At 44.8% G+C, this 25456-nt stretch overlaps 1 protein-coding gene across 3 annotated transcripts in view; it reads left to right on the top strand.

Annotated features, from left to right (window-relative positions):
• Positions 1 to 25456, top strand: part of GJA5 (gap junction protein alpha 5) — a 42053-nt gene that overhangs the window by 11691 nt on the left and 4906 nt on the right. Inside the window, exon 1 of one of the 3 annotated variants that reach the window (XM_065635684.1) lies at positions 10794 to 11068. The exons of 1 other annotated variant lie outside the window; for it this stretch is intronic. The gene's annotated coding sequence lies outside the window, so the exon portion shown is untranslated. Of the gene's footprint in view, positions 1 to 10793; positions 11069 to 13750; positions 13832 to 25456 lie in introns of those variants that run through there. One more of the 3 variants, XM_065635693.1, reaches the window with a different exon arrangement.

The following is a 25456-nucleotide window of genomic DNA, read 5'->3' as shown; positions in this document are numbered from 1 at the left end:
GTCGTGTTTGACCAACCTCATAGCCTTTTATGAAGACGTAACAAGGTGGATTGACGATGGCAGAGCAGTGGATGTGGTCTACCTTGACTTCAGCAAAGCATTTGACACCGTCTCCCACAGCATCCTCACGGCAAAACTGAGGAAGTGTGGACTGGATGATCGGGTAGTGACGTGGACTGCAAACTGGCTGAAGGAAAGAAGCCAGAGAGTCGTGGTCAATGGGGCAGAGTCTGGTTGGAGGCCTGTATCTAGTGGAGTGCCTCAAGGGTCAGTTCTGGGACCAATACTGTTCAATATATTCATCAATGACTTGGATGAGGGAATTGAGTGTACTATCAGCAAGTTTGCTGATGACACCAAGCTGGGAGGAGTGGCTGACACGCCAGAGGGCTGTGCTGCCATCCAGCGAGATCTGGACAGGCTGGAGAGTTGGGCGGGAAAAAATTTAATGAAATATAACAAGGGGAAATGTAGAGTCTTGCATCTGGGCAGGAACAACCCCAGGTTCCAGTACAGGTTGGGGAATGACCTATTAGAGAGCAGTGTAGGGGAAAGGGACCTGGGGGTCCTGGTGGACAGCAGGATGACCATGAGCCAGCACTGTGCCCTTGCGGCCAAGAAGGCCAATGGCATCCTGGGGTGTATTAGAAGGGGGGTGGGTAGTAGGTCCAGAGAGGTTCTCCTTCCCCTCTACTCTGCCCTGGTGAGACCTCATCTGGAATATTGTGTCCAGTTCTGGGCCCCTCAGTTCAAGAAGGACAGGGAACTGCTGGAGAGAGTCCAGCGCAGGGCCACAAAGATGATGAAGGGAGTGGAGCATCTCCCTTATGAGGAAAGGCTGAGGGAGCTGGGTCTCTTTAGCTTGGAGAAGAGGAGACTGAGGGGTGACCTCATTAATGTTTATAAATATATAAAGGGTGGGTGTCACGAGGATGGAGCCAGGCTCTTCTCGGTGACAACCAACAGTAAGACAAGGGGTAATGGGTTCAAGCTGGAACACAAGAGGTTCCACTTAAATGTGAGAAGAAACTTCTTCTCAGTGAGGGTGACGGAACACTGGAACAGGCTGCCCAGGGGGGTTGTGGATTCTCCTTCTCTGGAGACATTCAAAACCCGCCTGGACGCCTTCCTGTGTAACCTCATCTAGGTGTTATTGCTCTGGCAGGGGGATTGGACTAGATGATCTTTCGAGGTCCCTTCCAATCCCTAACATTCCGTGATTCTGTGATCACATTCAGCTCAAAGTCCAGACTAGCAAATTGTATCTATAGCCCTCACTAGCAGAGGCTGCCACAGGACAAAGGCACCAAAACTGAGTGGGGGTGGGTGAGAAGGGAATAGTGGAGCAGGCAGAGACAGTTGGTCCCATGTGTTTTCTTTCCTTGAAGATAAAAATTTACCCCAGTCGAACGAAAAATCAGAAACAATGCAGGAATTTTAAAGAGGCCCAAGCTGCCACCTGACTCAGCGTCTAGGCAGGATATTGATTAGCGAGGCTATTCTTTATTCCTCTGCTATTGTTTAAGACTGGCCTCCCTCATGACAGCAACAGGCGTGGGAACACAGCAGTTTTGGTGTTAAAAAGTGCTTTTATCACCGAGCTAAGCAGAGGGATCTCTGGGAACCAGAGATGGTGTGTCTGATAGTCAAGGAAAGGCATTCAAACCAAGAGCCTTATTCTGAGATCTCTAAGGCCCTGCTGACAACTCTGAAGCACACCAATGCGATGCAGCACATCCCCGGTCCAGCGTTTCTTCTAAGTTGTGTCCAGGCTTCAGTGAGTTCAGAGAGGTGCAGAAAGAAAACAACTCTGCCTGCTAAAAATTCTCAGATTTTAACTTGAGCCCCAGTAGCTGCTGTGACAGCAGCTCCTACAGACATACCAACCTTGGTTTTAAACAAGCCAGACTGGGTTCTGTAAATGGCATGGCACAGCGCAGAGAATAGGCTCACCAGCCATGTCCTTATCCCTCCTCTTGAGCAGGTCGCTGCCAGCCAGGTTGGGGTCCAGCCTGCAATGGCTGCCACAATAATGTCAGTAGGCAGGGGCACCTCCTCCTTGCTCAACAGAACTAAACAACTGTGGGGTGGCATATATCATCGCCACTTAAACTATCCAGGTGCCTGCAGTCTACCAATAAGCCAACACAAGTCCCTACCAAATGACCTGGTGGTCAGCTATACAGCTTCCTCATAGCTCCGGCAGGAATAAAGCAAAAATCTTTGGTTTCCTAGTAATTCTTCATGCATTAAAAAGTAACACACTTCAGTACTCGAATACCTCTGACTTGACTGAGTAGGAGGAAAGCAGCAACCACTGACCAGGTTTTCAGCCAGACGAAATATTTCTGGGTCCTCTCAGGGCTGTACAGCTGGCTCCCAATTTTACATTCTCTGTACGTTTGTTCTTCATTTGCAACAGAATCTCATATGTAACCACCTTATATAAACATAGTGGGGTCTTTGTTTTCACCTGTCCTTAAGATAAAAAAATGGAACTCCTTCAGGCACTTACTGGACAAACATCAACATATCAATTCACTTCAAGGACTCCCCAAATGAAAGTGCACAGTACACTGGAGAGTGGACACAGGACACCCTCTCTGTATGCAACAGATAATTATTCCAGCACCTAGAAACACTCTGCAACAGTGCTTCACGTGTCTGCATAAGAACACATAGTTTGGCAATAGTGTTGACTGCACCAACTTTTTCTGCAGGCTTTCATGCTTCAGTTTCATTCTTTCCATGCACTTTTGACCCTCCCAAAGTTTAAAAGCAATCAGGACTCAGACAAGATTCTTTTCCTGCAGTCTGTGACAAATGGACAACCAAGCCAAATTTAGACTTTTTTAATAGGTGATAGCCCCCCTTCTACAAGAACCATTTTAGCACACAAATACTTGGCTCTGCAAAAACAAACCCTACTCTAGCACTAACCTGCACATCAATCCAGAGATAAACAAAGTAGCTACTGCATCAGCTCATGAGTTTAGCAAATATGTTGATGATGTCCTTATCCATGTGTTTGGGCAGTCAGGAGTTGAGGAATCCATCATCTCACCCATTACTCCACAGTCCAAAAAGCAATCCAATAAATGCAGCAGGTTGCAATTTAAGGGACAGCTCCTCTGTCCTCGAGCTCAGTGGCACAGTCACGTTTTCACTGCTTAGTTTCTGACCTTCTTCCTATTTCAAACCTAGCTTGCTCTGCAAGTGAAGGTCCATCTGCAACTCACAAATTAACAGGACCAAGGCACAGGTTCCAATATGACCCTGCTATCATCAGTACTGTTGAAGGCTCAGCACGCTCCCTGGCAATTTTGCTTCAAGCCAATGATGCTTTCCCAGGGTGGTTTGGGTGTCGGCCTGACGAATAATGACTCCCACAAGGCAGCATGGACAAAAGCATCCTGTTTGGGGTCTGAGGGAGGGAGAGGAAAGCCAAATGGACAGAAGCTGTGCCATGAGCAGTTGCTCATCAATATTTAAGACATGGTCTTTTTGCCCCATACTGATCAAACCCCAGAACCTCTGCCTGCAGCTAGAAGCCCCATGTTTGGGGCATCATGCCTCTCTTATCAGGGAGCTGGTCACAAGAATTCTTCCTACAACTTTTTCTATGAGGAGTTAAGTTTACTTAGGAGCCTGAAGTACTCAAAGATCTATATGCTTCCTCTGCCAGCATAGCGGCTTGTGCTCCTCCCATGAATTTCACCCACTCCCACGCTGCTTTGCCTCCTGGCCATTTTCTATTACTCCATCACATGAGGCTACAAGCCCTATAGGACTCAAGGTATGGTGTCTCACAGAGCAGGAGAGATGCTTCTTCAGGACTGGCTCAGAAATCCCCTGGCACATGAAAAGAAAGGTGTCAAGCTCTGGAGCACTTCAAGAGTTGTTCCCTAACTGGAACGGGAACTCAGAGGCAAGGATAATCTATGTGAAACCTGGGGACAAAGTATCCTCTGCCAAGGGCGTCTCAATCACGGCAAATTTTCCAGAAAGAAGCAAACAAATCTAGAATGCAGGTACCCATCTTTACGAGTTTTTCTTGTTGAGAAAAGCTGCCCATGAAAATAAACATTGATACACTTTTTTTAACCAGGAAGACTCGAGCAATCAAAACACAAAAGTTACTCTGATAGATCTGCACCTAGAAAAGCAAATAATGTATTTTTAAAGACAGATGACTCTTCCTCAGTGAGCAATCTGACCCCCCAAATTAGGAATGTTAATGATGCCATGGGGCATGTATGCCAATGTATAATATTATTCACCAGACACATACATAGGTAGATAGATACATTTGTGCTAGTTGTGTATTTGATCATGTTCTTGTCCCTATCTAGGTTACTACTATATATTTTAAACAACATCTGTGCTAAAATATGCACTGGGACACGTTCCTCAATTAATTTTTTTCTGTGTTAGGCTGGCAAACTACTTCAGTAATTTCCTTCTTTTTACTTGTTCTTGATCTATAACAAAGATTCTTCATCTAACCAAGGCCATTTGGTCTCCTAAATAGCTTCATCCAAGGAATTTTTGAAAAATAAGATGAAAATGCTGAAGAAATCCTGTACACTGATATGATTTACCTGTATAGAAGCTGCTGCATTGACCTCAACCTGCTCCCATCTGCTCCCGGCAACTTATAATCATAGCACAATTCAGGTGAGAAGGGACCTCAGGAGGTTTGAACTTCTTGCTCTTTAACTTCACCAGCCAAGACCAGCCTTCCTTTTAGACACCAGTTTCCCCAGCAGTTCACCTTTACTACCAGTACTAGACAGACTAGTAGTCTAGCCTGGATTGTGGCAGAGCTGAGCAGTGGTAGATCTCAGAGGGCAGCCTGTTACCAAATAGAGCAATTTGAAGGCTGCTTTATGTAACGCAAGAAGCCTCAAACAGTCCCAGAGCTCACAGGGCTTTAAGACAGCTTAAGATATGCAAGCAGTGGGTTTTCTCTGCTGTGTCCCCATTTGCCTTCGCTGCATCTTACAGCCCACTCCAGAATGAATTTCTCCATATTTACCACACTTACTATGGCAACAGCTGGAAATGCTGCAGGACTTTTCTGACCATCACCAGCTGGGTTCAGTAACTTAGACAGGAGTTAACACCAGAAGATTAGAGGCAGTAGGAGGCACAGAAATTTCTATCTTTGGAGATCTCTGGCCATTACCAAGGCCAGATAATATTAATGTTGGCATCACATTAAGTTTCTTTAGCCTCATCTTCTTTTTTCATAGCTGAACCATCTCACAGCCTTGTTGTGCTTGGAAACAAAATGTGAGTTCCCATCCAGTTGAGCACCAAGCAGACTGCCTGCACAAAGCAGGCCAGATGCCACTCCACAGATCACCAATGACCTCTGCGTGGATTCCTGTAATGCTGGTCTCTCTGCTTACACAGCTGCAGGCTACTATTTCACATCCTTCAGTAGCTGAAAGATAATCTTGTGTCATTCCTGTACTGGAGTTTCCGTGTGGATCCACTTTTCTGAGTGGAAAATAATCCTTTTTAACTATACGAAGCGATTTCTCAAGGTATCTTTTTTAATGCAAGGATGATCACACAGTTCTGAGCAGAGGAGGAAAAATGGAAAGGATTGCTCAGGTAGAAGGAAAGTTGCATGGCCTGGAAGACCAGCTTGGATTTGCCCAGACCTACCATATAGGGATGGGAGATTAACTTCTCTCAAAGGTTTTTGGGATGGGGCTGTAGGGAATGCAAGAGAAAGCACCTCATGTGACCCATATGGGCAGCCACAGGAGCTCCAGGAGAAACATTTACATCAGGTTTAGATTTACCCTGGATTGTGGCACCTGGGAACTCCTCCAGCTCTTAAGAATCCAATGGCATTAAAGCACCAGCAACTACTCTCAAGGCAGCATTCCTCATGTTTTCCAAACAATTTGGGAACTGCAAATCAGTGCAGATTTCTCAGCTTAGTAATTGTGATGTTGCCTCAGCACTTTTCTTCAAAGCCCTTTAGATTTTCTCCCCAAATGTAGCCATCCATCTTCCTCCAACAAATCTCAGACCTCACTGATTATTACCAATAAAATTATTGACGTTAGAAGTGCTGATGCAGGAAGATGAGGCTATTTAAGAACATTTTACCAGATGTTAGTTGACTGATACTGCATCATTTCATGCAGCACATCGCAAAACCTCTTTCTTCCCTGCTGTGTTAAATTGTTACTTTCCCTGAGAGAGAAACATGGTTCTTCACAAAGCTGACCTGAGAGGAAAGTGGGGAACGAGTGTGGGAACAGCAGACAACATCAAGCCTTCCCATTTCCCTATTTTCTGCTTCTTGTAAGCAATCTTGCATGGCTTTTAACCACTGCCATTCATATTCTGAAGTGCTCTTTCAGTGGGCACATCCTGTGGTGTCCCTGGTTTGGTGATAACACTCCTAAATACTGAGTGCATTGTCAACAAATCAGTCTTGGGTTCCTCTTGGTCTGAACGAAACAATTTACTTTTCTGCTTTAAGAGGCATAGGAAGCCCTCATGTCATACCATGTGGGTATCACATGCAAAAACCATCTATCCTACTAATGTACATTGCTTAGGCATCTCTGTTTCTCACACACACAGAAAGCCAAAACCCATCCTCCTCAGACAAGAAAAAAAATTGCTTATTATTTTAATAGCTATTTTTGTCATATCTCAATTGGGGGTGGGGGGTAGTTTTTAAGGAAAACAAAGTTCAGTTTTCTCACCAGGAAGCCAGACTCTGTATTTGAGTACAGGACTTCAAGATTCAGCTCAAAATCAATGAATTTCTAGCTACCTCAACTTGCTTTGATCAAGTTTAAACGTCTCTTCCTTCTCCACCATTTTAGGGAAAACAATAAACATTGGCAAACAAACACAATCCTGTCTGACATCACTTGCCAGTCAGGTTTTATCACCAGATTTCTGCATGAGCTCATACATGGGTCTTAGCACAGTGCAAGTCCACTTTGATATGATCGTCTGTCAATCACCAAATCAGAGAGATGAAAAAACAGCAACCCACAAATGAAACATCTTGGCACAGGCTAGCACTTTTGCGTATAGTTTTCTGCTAGACATCCCATGATCATCAGCTTCTGGTAGCATTAAAAACAAGAAGCTACAGTGTGCAAAGGACCCAGTGAGAATGCAGTGCCTGGATTTTTATAGAGAAGTCAGTTCAGATTAGAGTGCATTGTGCTATGTATGAGAAGCAAGAGGAGAGAATTTAAATGAAATTAAATGGCAAGCTACGAGGGGAGCTCTTAGGCCATCAGCAAGACTTCAGAACTCAAATTTCCTAGCCCCTTCCTCACTCCTTGTAGCTTTAAACATGAGCATTGCTTGTGGCCACCTGGAGAGCCAGCACAGCTCTCTGCATGGCCTTGTCTGGCTGCTGAGGAGAAGCCAGGGCAGCCGCTTCCTCGCCTTTGTGGCTGCAGGTGACTAACACGCACACCTGCTTCCTCTGCAGGCTGTCACCTCTTCTGGGCAGGGGGGGGCTCCCAGAAAAAGTCGAGCAGGCAGCGTTTTACCAGGAAAAAACAGGTGTCTGGAAACACAATTAAAGAGATTTGAATTGACCAAATCTTTCAGCCTTCCAGAAAACACAACTGGATACAAGCCTTTTCCAGGCTTTCCTCTACTAAATACTCAGGACGCCAGGCTGCCTATTACATCCCTGTGAGCCTATTTGCCTTTATGCAGCCACACAGAAGGTGCAGCAGGAACGACCAGGGCTGCTGCTTCCCTCACCCTCCTCAAATCGAACTCATGGCTCACTGTGGAAAGGGAAATCCCTTGTAATGGACCTTCCCTGCACGCTGTGCACCACATCACTAGGAATCAGATTCGCTTGTGCGTTCTTGCCAACAACTGAAACATAATTTTATTCTGTGTACACGTGTGTATGTGCACATGCGTGCTTAGCGCATGGATATTTGGTCTCCTAACATAAAATGCACCCTTCTAATCTGCTTGGGCTAGCAGTATCCTCCTGCCCCCTCCCTTTGCTGTTATTTGCATTGTTCACAGAAGGCTTCAGAATCCAGCCAACACACATCAGAAAACTGGTGGGAAGAACCATTACTCATAAATTTGTGCAATTAAGTAAGTTCTTAATTTTACGCAGGAGATCGTGTCCTGAAATGCTTTCAGACCATCATAAAAAAGAACAAACTGGCTGGGAACAATAAGCACCATCTGAGAATCCTCCCATAACTCAGGCTGTTTACTTTTCAGTTTCACTCATGACTGTCCAAGCACATGTCTCTTTTTCCTCAAATGCTTTTACTGTGTCTTCCTTTGAAGTTGACTTCCAGGGAAAGCTCTAGAGATCTCAGCCTTCAGAGCAGACTCAAGTCCTGATTTCTCTTCCCCCTGCAGAGAATGTATAGAGCAGGTTGAGATCTTTCTACCCCACAGCAAAGCCAGCTTGCTTTATGATGAAATGTGTGCCTGTGATTCTTTCCACACTGGCAATATTGCTTAAGCAGCCTTTTTCTAAAGCCTCAAGCTTTGGAGCTGGGAGATCTCACAGCAGCACAGCTATCTATCCCCACCATGGGAGAGCACATCCCAGGAACGGGATGCTGGCACCACATAGCAGTATGTTGCAGTCTTCTGGGGATGAGAGGTCCCCAGCATCTATGCATGCAGCCAGCTAGTAACCTCTGTCATGCTAGGAGTTTCTGAGCAACCATATTGGCTCCTGGTAGAAAAAATAGGACCTTCAACAATCTACAATATTTTCCCATCTGTGACATTTGTAGACAGAGGGACCTTTACCCACATGAATGGCCCCAAGCCGTGGCTATATCAAGTTACTCACATGATGGAGTCTTTGCAGGATCCCAGCCTCAGGAACTACCGAGAGTGCCACAGTCCTGAGCAAATGACAAGAAGACTCTCACAACGTACATTTGTGGTTGAAACACAGCTCACTAGAACAAAGCATGAATTAAATATTACCAGTACATGCAGATGACACAGATTCCAAATAAGTGCAAATAAAATATTTTCCATTGCCAGAACACTGTCATGTGATTTGCCCATGGCATCCCTCACAGCAGAGGTGATTGAGAAGCATATTGAGTAGCTGCTGTCTGCCTCGGAATTCCCCCAGCAAAGCTGGCCTGGCTGGCAGTGAAGGGTCCTTAACTTCCAGGCTATTAAATTTCATTGAAATCAGTGCAACTCAAGAATGTACTTAAAATTAAGTAAATGCCTACGGACTATAATGAACTAGCATGCTGTATTGCTCTGTGTGCTTCTCTGGCTGCTTTGTTTACCAAGGAAAAATCTCATAGGAACAGAAATTAGAGAAACCTTCTAAAAGCTGTAAAAATATCTTAAATAAATGCAAGATTGTTGCATTTACATTAAAACTATCACGTTTAAGATTCAGTTCCTTAGGCCCTTCCAGAGATCATGCACTCACTTTGACCCTTTTATAAGCATCTAACCCAGAAAAATTAAAAGGAACATATAAACCGAGATCTTCTACCAGCTTGCCAACAGAAGATGCATTTTTGCCCTAGGCCTCAGAGAAAACTGTAGCTTCGCATTCTCGCTTTTAGTTAAGTCAATGAGGAGAAGAAGGTAGAGAATTTTTGAGGTGGGATCTTCTTCCTTTCATCTGAAAAGTGGTTACTGAGTTGCTCAAAGCTGGTGCACACAGTTCTGCCGGCTCAGCACCCAACTTTCTAGAGACTACTACTGCACTGTAGAATGTAGAGGTGAGTTCTTTCTATGTGCTTCCTGCAAGCAGGTTAGATGCTCAGTTAGCAGAGAGCCCTCTGAAAAAGGGATACAGCTTCACATTATCAGAGTTTGTAAACGCTTCTCAGTTACTTTTCTATTCTCTTCTTGTTTCCTTGCAAACGAAACTCCATAGAAAGGCTCAGGCAGCACGGACACTTTCTGCTTGTGAGTCTAATAGTTTGGCTGTCTATTCTTCTCACCAGCCACCTGCCAGTGTGTTTCCAGTGACTTAATGGCACTGCTACTTTGGGGTAGCTGAATGGGGAAGCAGACTGCAGCTGTTTCTGAAGGATATAAGTATTTTTTATAGTCAGGGGGCTCCAGCAATCCAACAGGATCAGGGACACCTGGGCACTATTCCTGGCTCTTCTGCAGACCTGCTTTATTGTTTTGCTCCTTTCGGTAGCTTTAAACAAAGATCTTTTCCTGCCAAATTTGTAATCTTAGGTGTGAGGTTCCATCTGAAGATTTAGGCCACAATAAAGAATTTGGGGTGATGGGGCTAGCCTATGAATGCAATCCCAGGCATTCATTTGATAACAAAATCCCATGAAAGCCATTGCACTGGTGAACACCACGAGCGGCTCACAGACCAACCTTACTTGCACCATTTACCAGTTAGCCATCTGCTCCCTTCAGATATTATTTTATGGCTTTCCTTTGTTTTCACCGAGGACTAAACAGGAATGAAATTGTGAGTCTTGTCGCTAGCCCTTTTAAATAAATAGCTCTGCCATCGCTCTAATATGTTCGACAAGTTGGTCCCAGGCCCTGAGCAGGAAGCTAATAAACTTCAAGTTGCTTTTCTATTGTTTTCCTAAAACAATTTGACTTCCTTTCTGATAGCCTCAAATTCCTTCAATAAAAATAGAGTAGCTGGGAGCCAGAGGAAGAGCTGAACTTGAGCCAAGTTGTGCTTACAATGCCGCCTGCGTAAGATCACATTTTTATCCTGATCCATGAAGACTCTTTAAAAGAATAGCAGGCAGACAGCTGCCAGTGCATGTCAGGAACAGCTCGGGAGCTAGTCTCCCCCAGCATTGGTCCTGCAGGCTTGAGGGAACCTCCAGCCAGTGAGCCAGTGTCAGACCATAGCAGGAGGCTCAGCTCCTGGGAGCTGACTGGGGTTTGCTTACCCTGTCCAGAGAGTCCTTCCTCTGACACAGATTTCTTCTGGGAGCCAAACGCTGACAGAGAGTTGGGCTCCAGCAAGACCAAGGGGCTGCACTAAAGCTCACTCTTCGGTCAACTTCAACTGCTCCTCCCTCTACCTGTGCAGGCTCAGCAAAAAGAGGTAAAGGTCTCTTCTTTCTTTTCTTCTCACTCTGGGAAACATATGTATGTATTTATGTATACACACATATGATTTTGTAAAGCAGCAATTCATTGAGCTGGAAGTTTACAGGACAAGATGCATGTCTGGTGGCTAAGTGGATGAGGACTCCTTGCTTGAAGATGACTTGTTGATCCTTTGGACAAATCTTTTACACTTGGTTTGGTTCCTCTACCTGCAAGAAGAGTGTTTATAGAATGTGTAATTACATTATAATTTGCAAAGCACTTCTCAACTACTCAGAAATGCTGCAGAGTTGAGAGGTAGAAGCAGTAGCTGTGAGAGTGCAGTGCTTTATTTCCAGTAACATAAAGCTGAAAACTAAGCATTTACTTTGGGATAGGTGGTCATTTATCCTCAGTGAGACGAAATTCTCTTCCAGGTTTTCTTGCTGAAAAGTTTACTGGCAAACAAGACTGACACACAGTGACATTTCACACCTTGCAGTTTCTACTTTCCTCTTTTCTCATTCGTGCTGGTTTGGTACTGTGGGCTGGGAAGGGCAAAATGGACATCTATAACAGAATAATTTGGGATTTTTTACTAAATAAGAAACTGTGGCCATGAAACTGTTCCCCCTCATTCAGGGGGCCATCATCACATGCTAGTCCTGTTCCCTGGGGCACAGCCTGTCCTTGGGAATTTGCCTCCTGCTGGAGGATGCCTTCAAACTGTCTCCAGAGGTCTAACATACAACAGAGAACCTCCCTCTCCTTCCTTCTCTTTCAATCATATTCGTGCATGGGGATTTTGGATAAAAATGTTTCACCAGAAAGGTAGCATCCATTCGTGCTTTAGGGAAGGTACTAGAGATGACTGTCCAGCATGGGACAATATGAAGAATTAGAATAAGTGCAATGATGTAGGCAGGCATCGGAGATCGAATACATATAAGAAGTTTCTATCTCAACCTCTCTTGAGTGGTGTTTTTTTCTGAAATTTCCCAATGCAGTGAAATCTGATATCCTCCCCAAGCACAAAATCCTCAGTCATGTCAGGAAAGTACAAGACATTTTCCCTTCAGACAGTCTCTCGAAGTTCTCAGTCCTCAGGAGAGCATTTACCTACATTTGAAACAGCCTTCCAGCAAAGCCAGATGCTCCAAGAACATCTGTTTTATGTGAAGAAGCTCTTTCATATGTGAGCTCTCATCTATACTACTTCATATTTGCAGACCTTCTCTATGCATTGTGTTGGTTTGCTCTTTTTGTTTGTTTGAATTCCTGATACAGAATTAATCCTCCATTAAATATCCATGGGATCAAAGCTGAAAAACTCATCACAATGAAACTCTGTTCAGGATTTACCTGGCTCCTGTGTAAAAGGCAGCAGCTCTGATAAGGCAATAAAGCAAGTATAGGAAATAGAATGAAAAGGGGACGTCTTGGCTTATCGTGTTCAATCCCTTTGAATAACAGGCAAGTACAAAACAAATGGCCTTTTCTAAACTTACTAAGCTCTGTCCTAAATCTCATTAGGTTTCCGCCCTCACTTGTGCTACTAGAATGCTATTCCAGCACCTCCTTCCCTGCTCTGTTGCTTAGAAACCTTCAGATTTCCAACCTCAATTCATTCATGGCCAATTTATATCTATTTATTCTTGTGCCACACTGTCCTTTAGCTTATGTAGCACTCCTCTCTCCCTAGCACGCACTTTCCCAACCCCCAATTCCTAAAAGTATTTATAGGCAGCAAATCTCTCCTCTCTTAACCTTTGTTCTGCCAGACTAAGTAACTAAGCTCCCTTATAGCATTCACCCTGCAGGCACACCACACCATGTTTTAATTACTTTGGGTAGCTGCACTAGCATGAAATTCAATGCAAAATAATTAAGGTAGAAAATGGTACCTCATCTATTTTCAAATCAGCTCAAATATCTCTCTGCAGTCACTTCAGTGGCTGATAAGTAAACGTACTCTCGGCCAAGAGACACTCTCCATCTCTCTGATCACCCACCCCATTGCCTTTCTTTGCACCTGTTCCAGGCTGAATATCTTTCTTGAATGTGGGTGAGCAGCACCGCACACACTAGTTCGGTGGCGTCTCACATCCTCTTGGATGACATTAATCTCACTTGCTGCAACTGGAAATACTGCTACATCCTGAAAGCTCACTTGCCTTTTTCAGCCCCACATCACATCACATCACCGGTTCCTCCGCCTTTCGTGACCTTCACCCAGGACTTTCTCGATCATGCCAACCAGGAACTCTCAATTGCTGAGAGGGATTCCTGTTGTCCTCTGAGCAACAAGTTCCTACTGTGTGACTTTGTACTCTCCCATGTAACCTCACCTGGATCACTCCACTCACAAAGAGTCTTCAAGCCCTCCTAATGCTGGAATCTACCTCTGCTCTGACAGTATCTCCCAGCTTTGTTCCATCAGCAGATTTCATTAGCTTTTCTACTTTTGGTGCCAAGGTAATTAACACAAATATTAAAAAAGATCAGCCCTAAGAGCAATATTTGAGCAGCCTCACAGATAACTTCCCTTCAACCTATTAGGGAACCAGTGTCTCAGTTCTGTCAGTCTCTGACCCACTTGAGGATTTCTCTAATAATTGCTGTCTTCTTCAGCTGAATCTTCTCCACCAATTTGCTTCTTCTGGGACACCTCAACATATGGCTTACTGAAGTCCAGGTTGATACGGCCTGCTATGTTTCTTTCACCTAGAGGGCGAGGAATCTTACCCCAAGAAAGCCATTTACCTTTGATCAAAAGATGGTACGTGTTGTCCTATTTTCCCCTTACCTTCTCTCTTTTTTTCTCATTTCCTTCAAAATCCGTTCCACAGCATCACAAACTGCTGAGATGTGCAAGCTGCACATGGCAAGCTATCAGCTGTTCTCATTCCCACTGTCTGGGGGAGCATTCTCTTCCACTTGCTCTCCTCACTCAAGTCATACAAGTTTTGCATAGCAGTGTCTTGGGGAGGGGAGGAAAAATCCTTCTTCCCAGCTTACCAATGGGCAAAACAGCTATTTCTCTAGCTGCGGAGCAGGAGAAGCTGCCATGACACCTCTGTTTTCACTTGAAGAGGGTGCAGTAGGGGAAGGAAAGGACAACACATTGGCTGAGTCACCCATACAACATCCCTACTCATATTTCCGTTTTTGCCTCCTGGTCTGCCTCCACCATTTGCCTTCTGTGCATCAAAATTCAAATAGTTACCATCACCAACAAAAAAAAGAGCTTGTAACAGTTACCTCATGTGCATGATGCATGTATTGGACCCTCATTCATTCAACCTGACTGCACCTGCTGGATTCAGAGATTAACTCTGCAGGAGAATAGGTGTGCCACTCAGGAACAACACGGGGACCGGAAACACAAAGGAATGAGCAAGGAGAGTCAGACCTGGTCACCCTGAGCCTACAGGGAAGTGTCAGCCAAGCAGGGTGGGGATCACATTTCAGACAGCTCGCTCACAGGAACTACCTCTCTGTAGCATGCAAGAAACACTTGACAGGCCTTAGCTACTCTATCCCAAAGCCATCTGTGAGCTAGATCTGTATTATTAACACCTTTTTTTGGAAATTTCTGTTATGAAGTCCTTGACAATTTCACTGGCATAAAATCAACAGGACTTCACACAATCATGCTTTATGGAAATTACTCCAGAAAGACAAAAGAACACAGTGATATTCTCCTTCCCATGGAATTTCATCACAGGTATACAACTACCAGCCATGAGAGGGAAAAATAACTCCAGAAACCTTCCCATTTTCTTTGAAGTCACAGAAGGCCTTTCAATAAAGTTAGAAATGAAGCAACAAATGACTCTTGAGTTTTTCCATATGAGGAGTTTACTGGGCTGCTATGGGAATTTACTGTGCGCTGTATGTCCTGCACTAACCATCGGTGACGATACAGCCCTGTTGAAAGGGAGCTGCACACTTAACTTCAGAGTGAGAGTGTCCATGTAGGATGTGCCTCCAGAGGCAGCATCCTCTGCACAGCACCCTCCCTGAGTAGGCTGGCTTTCAGTCTTGTGACTAAAGGGGATACTAAATCAGTGGGAGAACAATGATTAGATTAGAAGAGTCTGTGTTTTAGTCCCATGAAGCTTTTGCTTCATGATCTGCACTAGCTGCTACATAGGGACCACTGGGATGGGAGATATCTAGCCCAGGAAGGCTTGCTGGAGGGACACCCGCTAATGCTGGTCCACAGTGAGCCTGTTCTCAGGGCAGCAGAGTCTTTTGTGCAAATCTCACTCCCCTGACACTGGTTCTTTGAGACCAGTCTTTATCAAAGCCGGAAGGCATCTGTGATTCACTCTCATCTCTGGGGCCTGCCTGTGCAGGAATCATAGGCTCAACTTGACACATACATGAAATACAAGACCTTCAGATACTTGATGTGCCAAAAGCATTTTTTAGAAAGGCTAAACACTCATGCGTCAGACTGTGTGTGTGTAGAGAGGTGGGAGGGTTTCAAAAACCACCTTTGCCTGGCCAGCACATTATTTTTATCAGTTTATCAGTAAGAGAGTCTGTGAAACCCTCCTGGGAAGCATTAGGTGCTCTTTGGGACAAAGCTCAAGTTGTGCTGGGCCTGTGGTCCAAGCCAGCAGAGCGAATCCTATATTATTTGGAGAGGTGGAGGACCTTGCTCCACATGAACTCTGCTTTGCCTGATTAAGCTTGAGCGAGCCAGAAAAATATCCTTCGTTGATGCTCTGTGTGGAAGAAGCTTCCCAGGGTCTGGCTGGGGTAACTGTGGGCAACGCTGACTCTTTTCACTTAAGGAAGGCTTAGACCATGGCATGTTATCTGAGGGAGGAGGTGCGAGGAACAGCGGTAACGGCAACTGGAAGGGACAGAGTGAAGCCAGCAGTGAGTGCATCCTGTCGGCATGGGGAGAGTGGCGTGGGGAAAGGCTGGGAATGGAGAGGGAGGAATGAGATCCATAGTCTTTAAAGGAAAAACAACAGGAAAGTAGGTTTGAAAATAGAAAGATTAAGCTGGAGGGGGTGGGAGAGACAAGAAAAGTAGGTGAAGAAAGAAGAGGGAGAAAGGCAGAGAAGCAGAGGGGAAGACAGAAAGTGACATAGAAAGGGGGTGGAGAAAAAGAGAGGAAGAGAGAGAGAACCATATTAAAGGAATAAAACCAAGCAACTGAAAAGAACAAGGAGTCCAACTCAACTACAGAAAGGCAAAGCATTAAAGCAAGGAAAGGGGACAGAAGACAAGATACTGGAAGTCAGGTGAGTAACTACGAGGGGGAAATACCAGAATTGCGGAAGCATCGGTGGGAGATCAAGCTGTTACACTCAAGGGGAAAACAGCATGAGGGGAGAGAAGGACTTGGTGAGACAGGAAAAGAAGGATGGTCAAAAATTACTTAAGAAATTTACTTTTTCTTTTAATGTCTTTCCAAAACATTCTCGCTAGTAACAAGACGGGCTTGAAACATTTTAAAAACTAAACTCTTTTTGCCATGGGCAGCTACAGAAATGATGAGGAAGTCTCACTGTAGTGAACACAGATACCGATAGATTCCAATGTACCAGAAAGCAGGATAAGAGCCCCAAGTATCCTCAGACAGTATAAAGTGCAAACTGCGGTTTCTGTCAGGTCCCATTTCAGCGTGCTGTCAGGCTGCTGAGGCTGGTGAAGGGAACTCTTACCTGTGAGAGGCTCTCAGGGTATAAACACTTGATAAAGTGTTTCCGTGAACCACCTGTATTCCAAAGCACGCAGGATGGCTTTCGAAATACTGCATTTTCTTTTCCTTGAGAGTATTGCATCCTGGCTGGTCTGTGACACAGAGCCTGAGAACATAATGTCAGTCTATTCTCTACCAGTAACTCAAATGTAGAGAAGTGCCTTGCTCGTATCTCCCAGTCACCCGTACCGTGCGCACTGCGGGGGGAATGCCTTTCTTCTCCATCCTGATACTGCCCAGGGCAGCCTCAGGAAAGAGGCACACAGACCTAGAGGGACAAACGCCCTCTCCCACTAGCAGCTGCTGCTTCTTTTTATTTCCCTTCCTAATTTTTTCCCCCTTTTCGTAATTGGAATAATTATTTAATTACATTTCCATAATTTAATACTTCTAGTACTGACACTGCATATTTCAAAGAATAGCCCAGCTTGAGAACACAGTACCCCTATGCCTCCACCTGGAAAGAAGCAATGGCAATCAACGTAAAGGTTGCCTGCTAATTGCCACCTCTGATCTGTGGTGAATCTTTTGATTTCCTAAAGGGCCATTTTACTGGCCATTTGTCATTTCTAACGAGCTTTGTGGCACTCTTTAACAGCTTGGGTAAACTGAGGCAGTACCTCTGTCCCTGAAGTACAGTAAAAACCATCAGAGCTTCATGTAGGTAGCATTTCTGGACAAATCTCAGCTAAAAAAGTCATGGGCTGCATAAGCCTTAATTGTGAAACTACTTCTGCATGCTAAAAACCTGTCAAAATTTCTTAGTGAAGCAGCATGTGTGAGAGGTTTTCCTTACTGCTGCCTATGTGATCCTCTCTTTAAGGCTAAAGAACTTAATGCACGTAACATATGTATGCATATGTGTGTGCAGCTGGGAGTGGGTTAAGCTGTTATTCTGAAGCCTCACAATATTCAGTATTTTCACCAGAAGCCAAAAAACTCTGCATTTGCTGGTCTTTTCAAAATCTACTCTGAGAAGATTTCTAACTTTCTAATTTTTTTCCCCCTTTCCTTGGGAGCAGAACAGTAGTTTAGGAGAATTCCTGGGGCTTCAGCATTTAAAATACTCATCAGGCTCTGGTCACTTGGGAACTATGTTAAGTATTCCTGCTACTATAACTATTTGGGGTTGTTGGGTTTTTTCCACTCAACAGTATATATTATCACAATATTTTAGTATTACGGGCTTTCACATGAAAAATGTAATCCTTGCCAGAAAATACAGAACTTCATACTCTAGCCTCTCTTTTTGACCTTCAAACAGATTTCACACATTCTGCATGTTTGCCCTTGTTTTCTGCCTTATCTCACAGCATTGAAAATAGACGAGAAGGAATAAGTAATTCACCACTATACCATGTCATTACGGAGCACATCTCAGAGGCTGCTCCACACCTCAGGTGCTGTTGTATGAGGCACGAGAACAGAGGCTTAAAATTAGAAATAGTTCCCAGGAGACAGCAGAGAAACTTCAATGTTTGGGCTAAGAATTCATAAAGAGCGGGGAAAAAAGTCAATTTTATGGCTATTGATAAGCAACAGAGAGATCTCTATGAACAATACTGTAGCACAACAGCTCTTTCCTGAAACAAAGAAACATTCGTACCACACAGTAAGTAATGAGCATAGAGATGCACGCTTTTAAGTCTCTCTAGTGTATCTTTAAAGAGGGGTCAGTGGTTTTTAATGTAAGAACTAAGGCATTTACACTTACATTTCCATCTTTCTTCATTATCCTTGTCATTACGGACTTGCCTTGGGAATGGTTGAGAATTTCAATAGGAAACTCCTCTCCCTTCAAAGCAGAAAAGCTGACAGATGCCTTGGTCAGGGCATAAAGTCGCTCGGGAAGGGAAGCAGTGGCTGCTGCAAAGCTCCAGGGTCTTCAGCTGCATTTAGGTGTCTGGAGAAGAAGGGAGGGAATAGTGGGACAGGAGAAAAATTGTCTTCAGTTTAAAATCAGATAAAGCTACCCAAGAGGACTGAGGTTAATTCTGGCTTTTTACACCAATTTCCTGCCATGGTGGGGCAAAATAATTTAAATCACTTTTCTTCACAAATTCTCCCCTCAGTAGTGTCTCTCTGGATGTCTGACTTCTAGATGAGGTCCAACTAGTGGAACTGATAAACCCTCTCACTCCAGCGTTAACCAGACAAAGGTCTGCTTTGTATATATGCTATGTAGTGCTAAGTACACTGAAAAAAAAAAAACAGATTAGCAACATCACCAAACAGCTGCCAAAATTAATGAGCATTTTTTATCTTAATCTCTCACTGCCTTAGTTCCTCAGCTGTAAAATTGATCTAATACCATCTCATCGCCTCCAGGTGGTAATGAAAATAAGCAAATTAATAATTTTGAAGCAATCAGATACTGTTGTGATGAAAGCCATAGGAAAATCCATGAGGAAACTAATAATTCTGTCTTTAGAACTGGACTTGAATAATGTACAGTAAATGAGGCACAGGCCACCCACTGAACAATGAGAAGAAAACAAAACATTGAATAGCTGCTGTTCAAGAAAGCCCCAGCCAAGCTGGCACAGAATAAGGCAGGCATCCTGTGCGAAGAATGAGGTGACAATGTGAGGATGTGGTTAAAGACTCATAGCTATGCGGCACAGGCACAAAGAGATTGAATTAAGATTACTGAGAATAGTAACTCTAGCATTTCCTAACTCCCTACTGCTGGGTTTTTCAAATTTAATATTAGTTGTTCTTAAGGGGGAGGGGGCAACGTGTATACATGTGAACATGCGCTGAGTATATAAAACAATCCACTCACAAGTTATAGCCAAACTTTGCCCTGAATGAGAAATTAAATACTTCAGGCAAGGATACAGCAATAAGGCTGGAGCATTAAGAGATTTTTGAAAGAAGAAATGAGATTTGACAAGGTAGTACTAAGTGGAAAGCAAATAGTTACTGAAAAATGTCCCTTTCTGAAGCTGAAAGTGTTAGCAATCTGTGTGCTGTAGAGAGTTAAGTGGCCAAAATTGCCAAAAAGCTGAGGTTGGTGGGGGGTGGCTTGACTGTAGGAGAGCAACAGGGAAGTGATAGGCAGGGAGACACTGTGGGAAAGAGCAGGGAAGAAAGGATGGGATAAGTCTGAGAGCCCTCTTCTTCTCCCACTGCCTCTCCAGTCTGTTTTATTTCAACACTATAACAAGTTGCATCTCATGCAGTCTATGAACAAGCCTAAAATCACATGGATGGGTTTTTTGCTGCTATATCACCCAATGTGATGCCTGCCATCACCTCCACATCTCCTTATACCAGCCTCCCTCACTTGGCTAAGCAGTGCTTAAGATCATTTTCTCTCAGCAGAGCTCAGGAACTGCTTTACTACAGCAGTCCCCAAATTTTCCACCATGTTTTTCTGTTTTCCAGAGCTCCGTCTGCCCTGTTTGGCTGTCGTCTCTCCTGTAAACAGCACTGCCCAATTCAGCATCAGCTGCAAATTCATATAGGTTAGCTTCTTCCTGGAAAGATAAAGAAATTGTAAAGAGCACTAAACCCCGTAATCCTGAACTGGATGCTTTTCATCCTGTAAGTTAAGGAGTAAACTGACTAATATCCATTAGCCTCTTTGCAGCATTTACATCAGAGAGAGAATTGCTGGGTTTTTTCTAGCAAAAAGCACATGTCAACCTTCATTTAGCTTATCCCACATCTAGCTTTGTTGTATTTTTTGGACTCTCTAAGAACCCACATTTCTCTAAGGCACAGACATAATCCCAAGAGAATTAGAGGGTGCTCCCTGCATGCAAAATGTAAGCCTGGATACCACTATCACATAACTATTTGACTCAGGCTTTTCAAACGCAATGGGACAAATTCATTGCTCAGCTTGACTCATTCAAGTTCAAGGTCTTTTCTGTTCTTGGTCTCCTGCATCTACATCAGGCAGAGCTTGGTCCTAATATCTGCATATATAAAAGCATAATTCGACCATGGCCAAGGAGGGGGAAAAAATAGCATTAGGTGGCCTGGATAGACAAGTAATAAAAATTCGGCTTACTGGGAGTCTACAGCTTCTACCATCACTTCAGATGAAAATATTCTACATAATACTGTCATCTGTGTGTGTAACACATTCCTGATGTACACACTTGGAGGTGTTGAGTGATTTCCCTCTCTCTCAGTGTCTGTTTGCGTCAGGGTGGGTGTGTGTTCAGGAGGTGACAGGTCATTCAACTCCCTTATCTTCTCACCCACTCTCTTTTTTGTGAACTTCGAGATTCTCCACATTTGGAGAGGAGGGGGAAAGCATACCTTGATGAAGGAATAACAAGCTGTCCGCAACTGTAAGCAGGGCCCAGGGTCTGGGTACCAGCATGACCCTTCCAGAAATTGCAGTGAACTCAGGAGGAGCAGAGAGATTGGAAACATTGGATGTCTGTCTTCTACGACAGGAGCTGTTAACACGGAGCTCTGCCTCGTCCATGAGATTTGAGCACTAGAATCAAAAGTCACTCTCCCTACTGCTGATTCAGCACAGGACTTCAAACCCAAGGAACTAGAAAGGAACCTAGGCAAACATGTCAGTCTTTTTTTTAATAAAGCATGAAGAAGTACAAATTTATTTAAGTTCATACCCCTGCGCAGATCAGAGTTACAAGTTTAGCTAAACAATTGGCCTATTTCAGGCAGAAACCTATAAGCACATGCAGGTATATACGAAGTCAGAGGGATGGTGCTTGGACAACAATGTCTACCAGGTCATTGCTTGTCCATTGTATACACGTATGAAGGAGCCAACATCAGTAAACAGTGAACAAAAAGATACCTGTTGAGGTGGGCTTTAGGATTGATCTATGTCACAAAGCTCTGAAAAGCCTCTGGAATTCAAAGCTTCACATCCATCGGACAGTACATTTCTAATTTTATTCATCTTTTAATATTGTAAGCCACGTGTCCTGGCAACAAAGGAGCACTGTACATGTATACTGAAAAGGCTCCTTCTTTCTTTTGGACACTGACCATGGCTGTGGGTGCTGCCAGCAACAATAAGATGTTTACCTCTTAAAAAGGCACACAAAATTTTTTTTTAAAAAAAAGAAAATTAAAAAAAGAACCTCTGGTTCTGCCAGGTGTACCTGCTGTAGAAGGGTAGCAAGAGAGGAATTTCTTCCAGGTGACCCAGACAGTATTGTCCTGGGGCACAGGAGACAGGAGAGAAGGGCTGTGGTCTGTAGAAGCAGATGTTCTCATGCTGTAGAAGTAACATTGTGTCACTATCACCAAGTGTAAGAGGACAGAAAAAAAGACACGAGTTTACAAGTCACAACCCCTGAGCTCTGTCCCAAGACTGCCACTGACACAGTGACCTTGAACAAGCAGTTTGCCCTTTCTATATCCCACGGATCACCGTCTGCAAGATAAAGATGACAGCACCTGCACCGTATGGGATGCTGTGAGCCTGGACTACTGCTAACAGAGGGCTGGAAGGCCTTAAGTAAAACATACAGCTGTACAGTAAAGCAGCATTAACTAAACTCCAGTGCAGAGCTGAAAGTGTCTTTCCCAAGTGTCTACAGGTGTGAGAGGCCAGTTTTGCAGAGCAGGGACCACTCAGGTCTGGTTGCAGCCTGACAGTTGTCAACACAGGGGAAAAGATCTCTGCCCGCACACTCCCACAGTAGAATCATAGAAGAGTTTGGGTTGGAAGAGACTTTCAAAGCTCATCTAGCCCAACCCCCTGCAATGAGCAGGGACATCTGCAACTAGAGCAGGTTGCTCAGAGCCCCATCCAGCCTGGCCTGGAATGTCTCCAGGGATGGGGCATCAACCACCTCTCTGGGCAACCTGGGCCAGTGTTTCACCACCTTCATTGTGAAAAATTTCTTCCTCACATCTAGCCTGAATCTCCCCTCCTTCAGTTTAAAACCATTACCCCTTGTCCTGTTGTAACAGGTCCTTCTAAAAAGTCTGTCCCCATCCTTCTTATAGGTCCCTTTTAAGTACTGAAAGGCCACAATAAGGTCTCGCTGGAGCCTTCTTTTCTCCAGGCTGAACAACCCCAACTCTCTCAGCCTGTCCTCATAGCAGAGGTGTTCCAGCCCTCTGATCATTTCTGTGGCCTTCTCTGGCCCTTCTCCAACATGTCCACGTCTTTCCTGTATTGAAAGCTATCTCTTGTGCCACACGCTTGCCTGGGCCTGCTATGAGGTGATGCAGCTGAAAGAAGGAAGGCCACAAGCAGTTCCTAGGCGCAGACCGTGTCACAGCTGGCCTTGATGCCCCACTGCACAGCTCTGTCACTTCTCCCGTGCCCAGTACCTAAAGGAGATGGCTTCCTCTCCATCTGGGAGCTCAGAGGGGATGAAGGCCTTGCCATGTGGCCTCCACATGCAGGTGTGTCAGCCTCTTCACAACATCTTGGGCCACAGCCTTCTAGCTCCTTGGGACACCTCATTAACTATCAGATACACACATTTGTACCCAATGGAGCGAATCACACATGCGGATTGGGCAAAAATACAATGGCTTTGACTTTGTTACTCTCTCCCTCCCTGGGAACTGCTCTCTCCCCTGCCACACAAAGAATCCTTCCCCGGAGGGCCTCTCCATGCCCCTGGGACCTGCTAAGGGGAAGAAGTGAGCCCAGCGAGGGAGAGCAGAAACAGTGTCATAATCAGGCTCTCCACTTTATTTTAGAAACATCCTGCAGAGATGGCGACCTCCTGTCACCTTCCTTGTGGGAAAAGTTAGTATGAAGTGTCAAGCTCAGCTATTTATATCACTGCTGATAGCCTTGTCTGTCTTTTAAAGAGGGGAAAAGTTTCTTCCTAACAATCCCTGGGGAAATAAACTCATATAAAGATGATAGTGCAGAAACAGCCCTCCTGGCTCTCTGGTGTGAATTTTCTAGCTGTTCCTCAAAGGCCTGGCTAGTCTGACCAGAATGAGCACACTAGCCATAGCAAGTGGCAGCAACACGAAATGCTCACCTGTCCTTCAGAGCATGCAGCATCACCAAGGGGATGGGCAAAACTGCTCCAAGAGCAATGAGCGCTTCCCCTCCCACGGCGCAAAAAAAGGATCGTGGAGAGTGGCCCATGGCCAGCGAGCCAGTCCGGCATATTGGCAGGTGCCACCTCTGCTAGAGTATTTTTATCATGGAATTTGACAGTCACAAGGCAGCCCAGAGCTGGGTGGACTCTACGCCTGGCCTGCAGTGTGATAGTAATTTTTCCCCAGCTTTAATAGCATTCCAGGTGATGATTAAGCCGGGGCGGCCACACCGCTGGGTTTGTGCCAGGCTGCGCTGGTTTTTGTCACACACGCGTTTCCCGGTGCCAAGATCCCATGACTGCGCTCGGCTCCTTCGCTGGTCCAGCAGGAAGCTGTCAGCCAAAAGCACAGCCGGGCAGTGGTACAGCCCTCCACTCTGCATGAATATGCATGACTCTGCTGTCAAGACAGTCTGCTATCAGGTGCCCAGACCTCTCAAAGATACCCAGAGGTGCTTTTCGCTGACTCACGCCAGAGCGAGATGAGATTTGTCCAACTGAGTCCAAACTAGGAATAAAAAAGGCCACAGATGCTCAGCTCACATGCTGAGAGGTCAGAGCATGTGAGAACAGTAGTCTGGGAATGAGGAAAGGGAACTACATGGAAAATTCCCAAGAATAGTAAAGCCCTGAGGAGAAAGGCTGGGTCAGAGGCAGTCCTGCCTAGCCAGGAAAAGCTGTCAGGAGGTGACAACAATCCTTCTTTGCTTGCTGGCAGCAGAGACCTAGATGCTCTTTTCTGTTTTAGCAGGCCCATGGACTGGCATTGCAAGAATAGCTCGCTAGTAACTAAAAAACAGCTAAGCCAAAACCATTGCACTAGGAGGTAAATCCCTTATCTTGGGTTCCAAAACCCTTTCTCCCATGGCCACCTACCCCCTTGCAGAAGCTACCTCAGCACTCTGTGAGGCTGCAGCAGGACAATGAGGAGGTATTTGGCTCTTTGGGCAGCCCCTCCTTTAAATAGCCTGTGCAGGAGAGCAGCTAGCAGCGAAGAGCAGGGGAAATGGCCCTATTATTTAGCCTAAACCTCATGGCTGCCAGCCTTGGATCATTCTGATTGACTTCCTCTTGGAATATTTTGTGCACGTGTGAGGCAGGTAAATTAATGTTATTCTCACATCTATTACCATTTTTTTGTTTCTGGACTCCTCTTGCACTTAGGTTTGCTTTACTTTGTGTTCTGGAGACTTCGATTTTCACAATTTGCTAGTACTTAGATTTAGTAGCTTTCCCTAGGAAAAACAAATGACGGTAAAACTCCAAATTACCTGCACATAGTAGAACTGATGTGAAGAGGTACTCAGTTTTTGGTTGCACATGCTCACAGCAGGAAGGAAAACTCAGCCTTGGCACCGCCAAGGAGAACTGTGTTCATTTTTATCCTAACAAGCAAGGAAAATCAAGGAAAGGCAGCTGCCAACTAACAACAGCAGGAGCAAGAGTGGTACCTGCAAACACCACCAACTCACCTGGAAAAATGAGAATACCCACCAGTGTTCATGCTGTCTTGGAAAGAACATTCCATGTGTACAGTTGTGCTACAACATATTGACCTTGGACACACCTGTGTGTTGAACTGTAGGTAGCTGGTTGCTTTGTCTGCACTCTGGGAAAGAAAAAAAAATATTTAAAATGCCTGATTTAAGTGCAACTGTCTGTA

The sequence above is a fragment of the Caloenas nicobarica genome, chromosome 1 (genome assembly GCF_036013445.1).
Source record: "Caloenas nicobarica isolate bCalNic1 chromosome 1, bCalNic1.hap1, whole genome shotgun sequence".
Classification (NCBI taxonomy): domain Eukaryota; kingdom Metazoa; phylum Chordata; class Aves; order Columbiformes; family Columbidae; genus Caloenas; species Caloenas nicobarica.
Note: the sequence above shows the minus strand (reverse complement) of the source record. Positions and strands in the feature narration are given on the sequence as shown.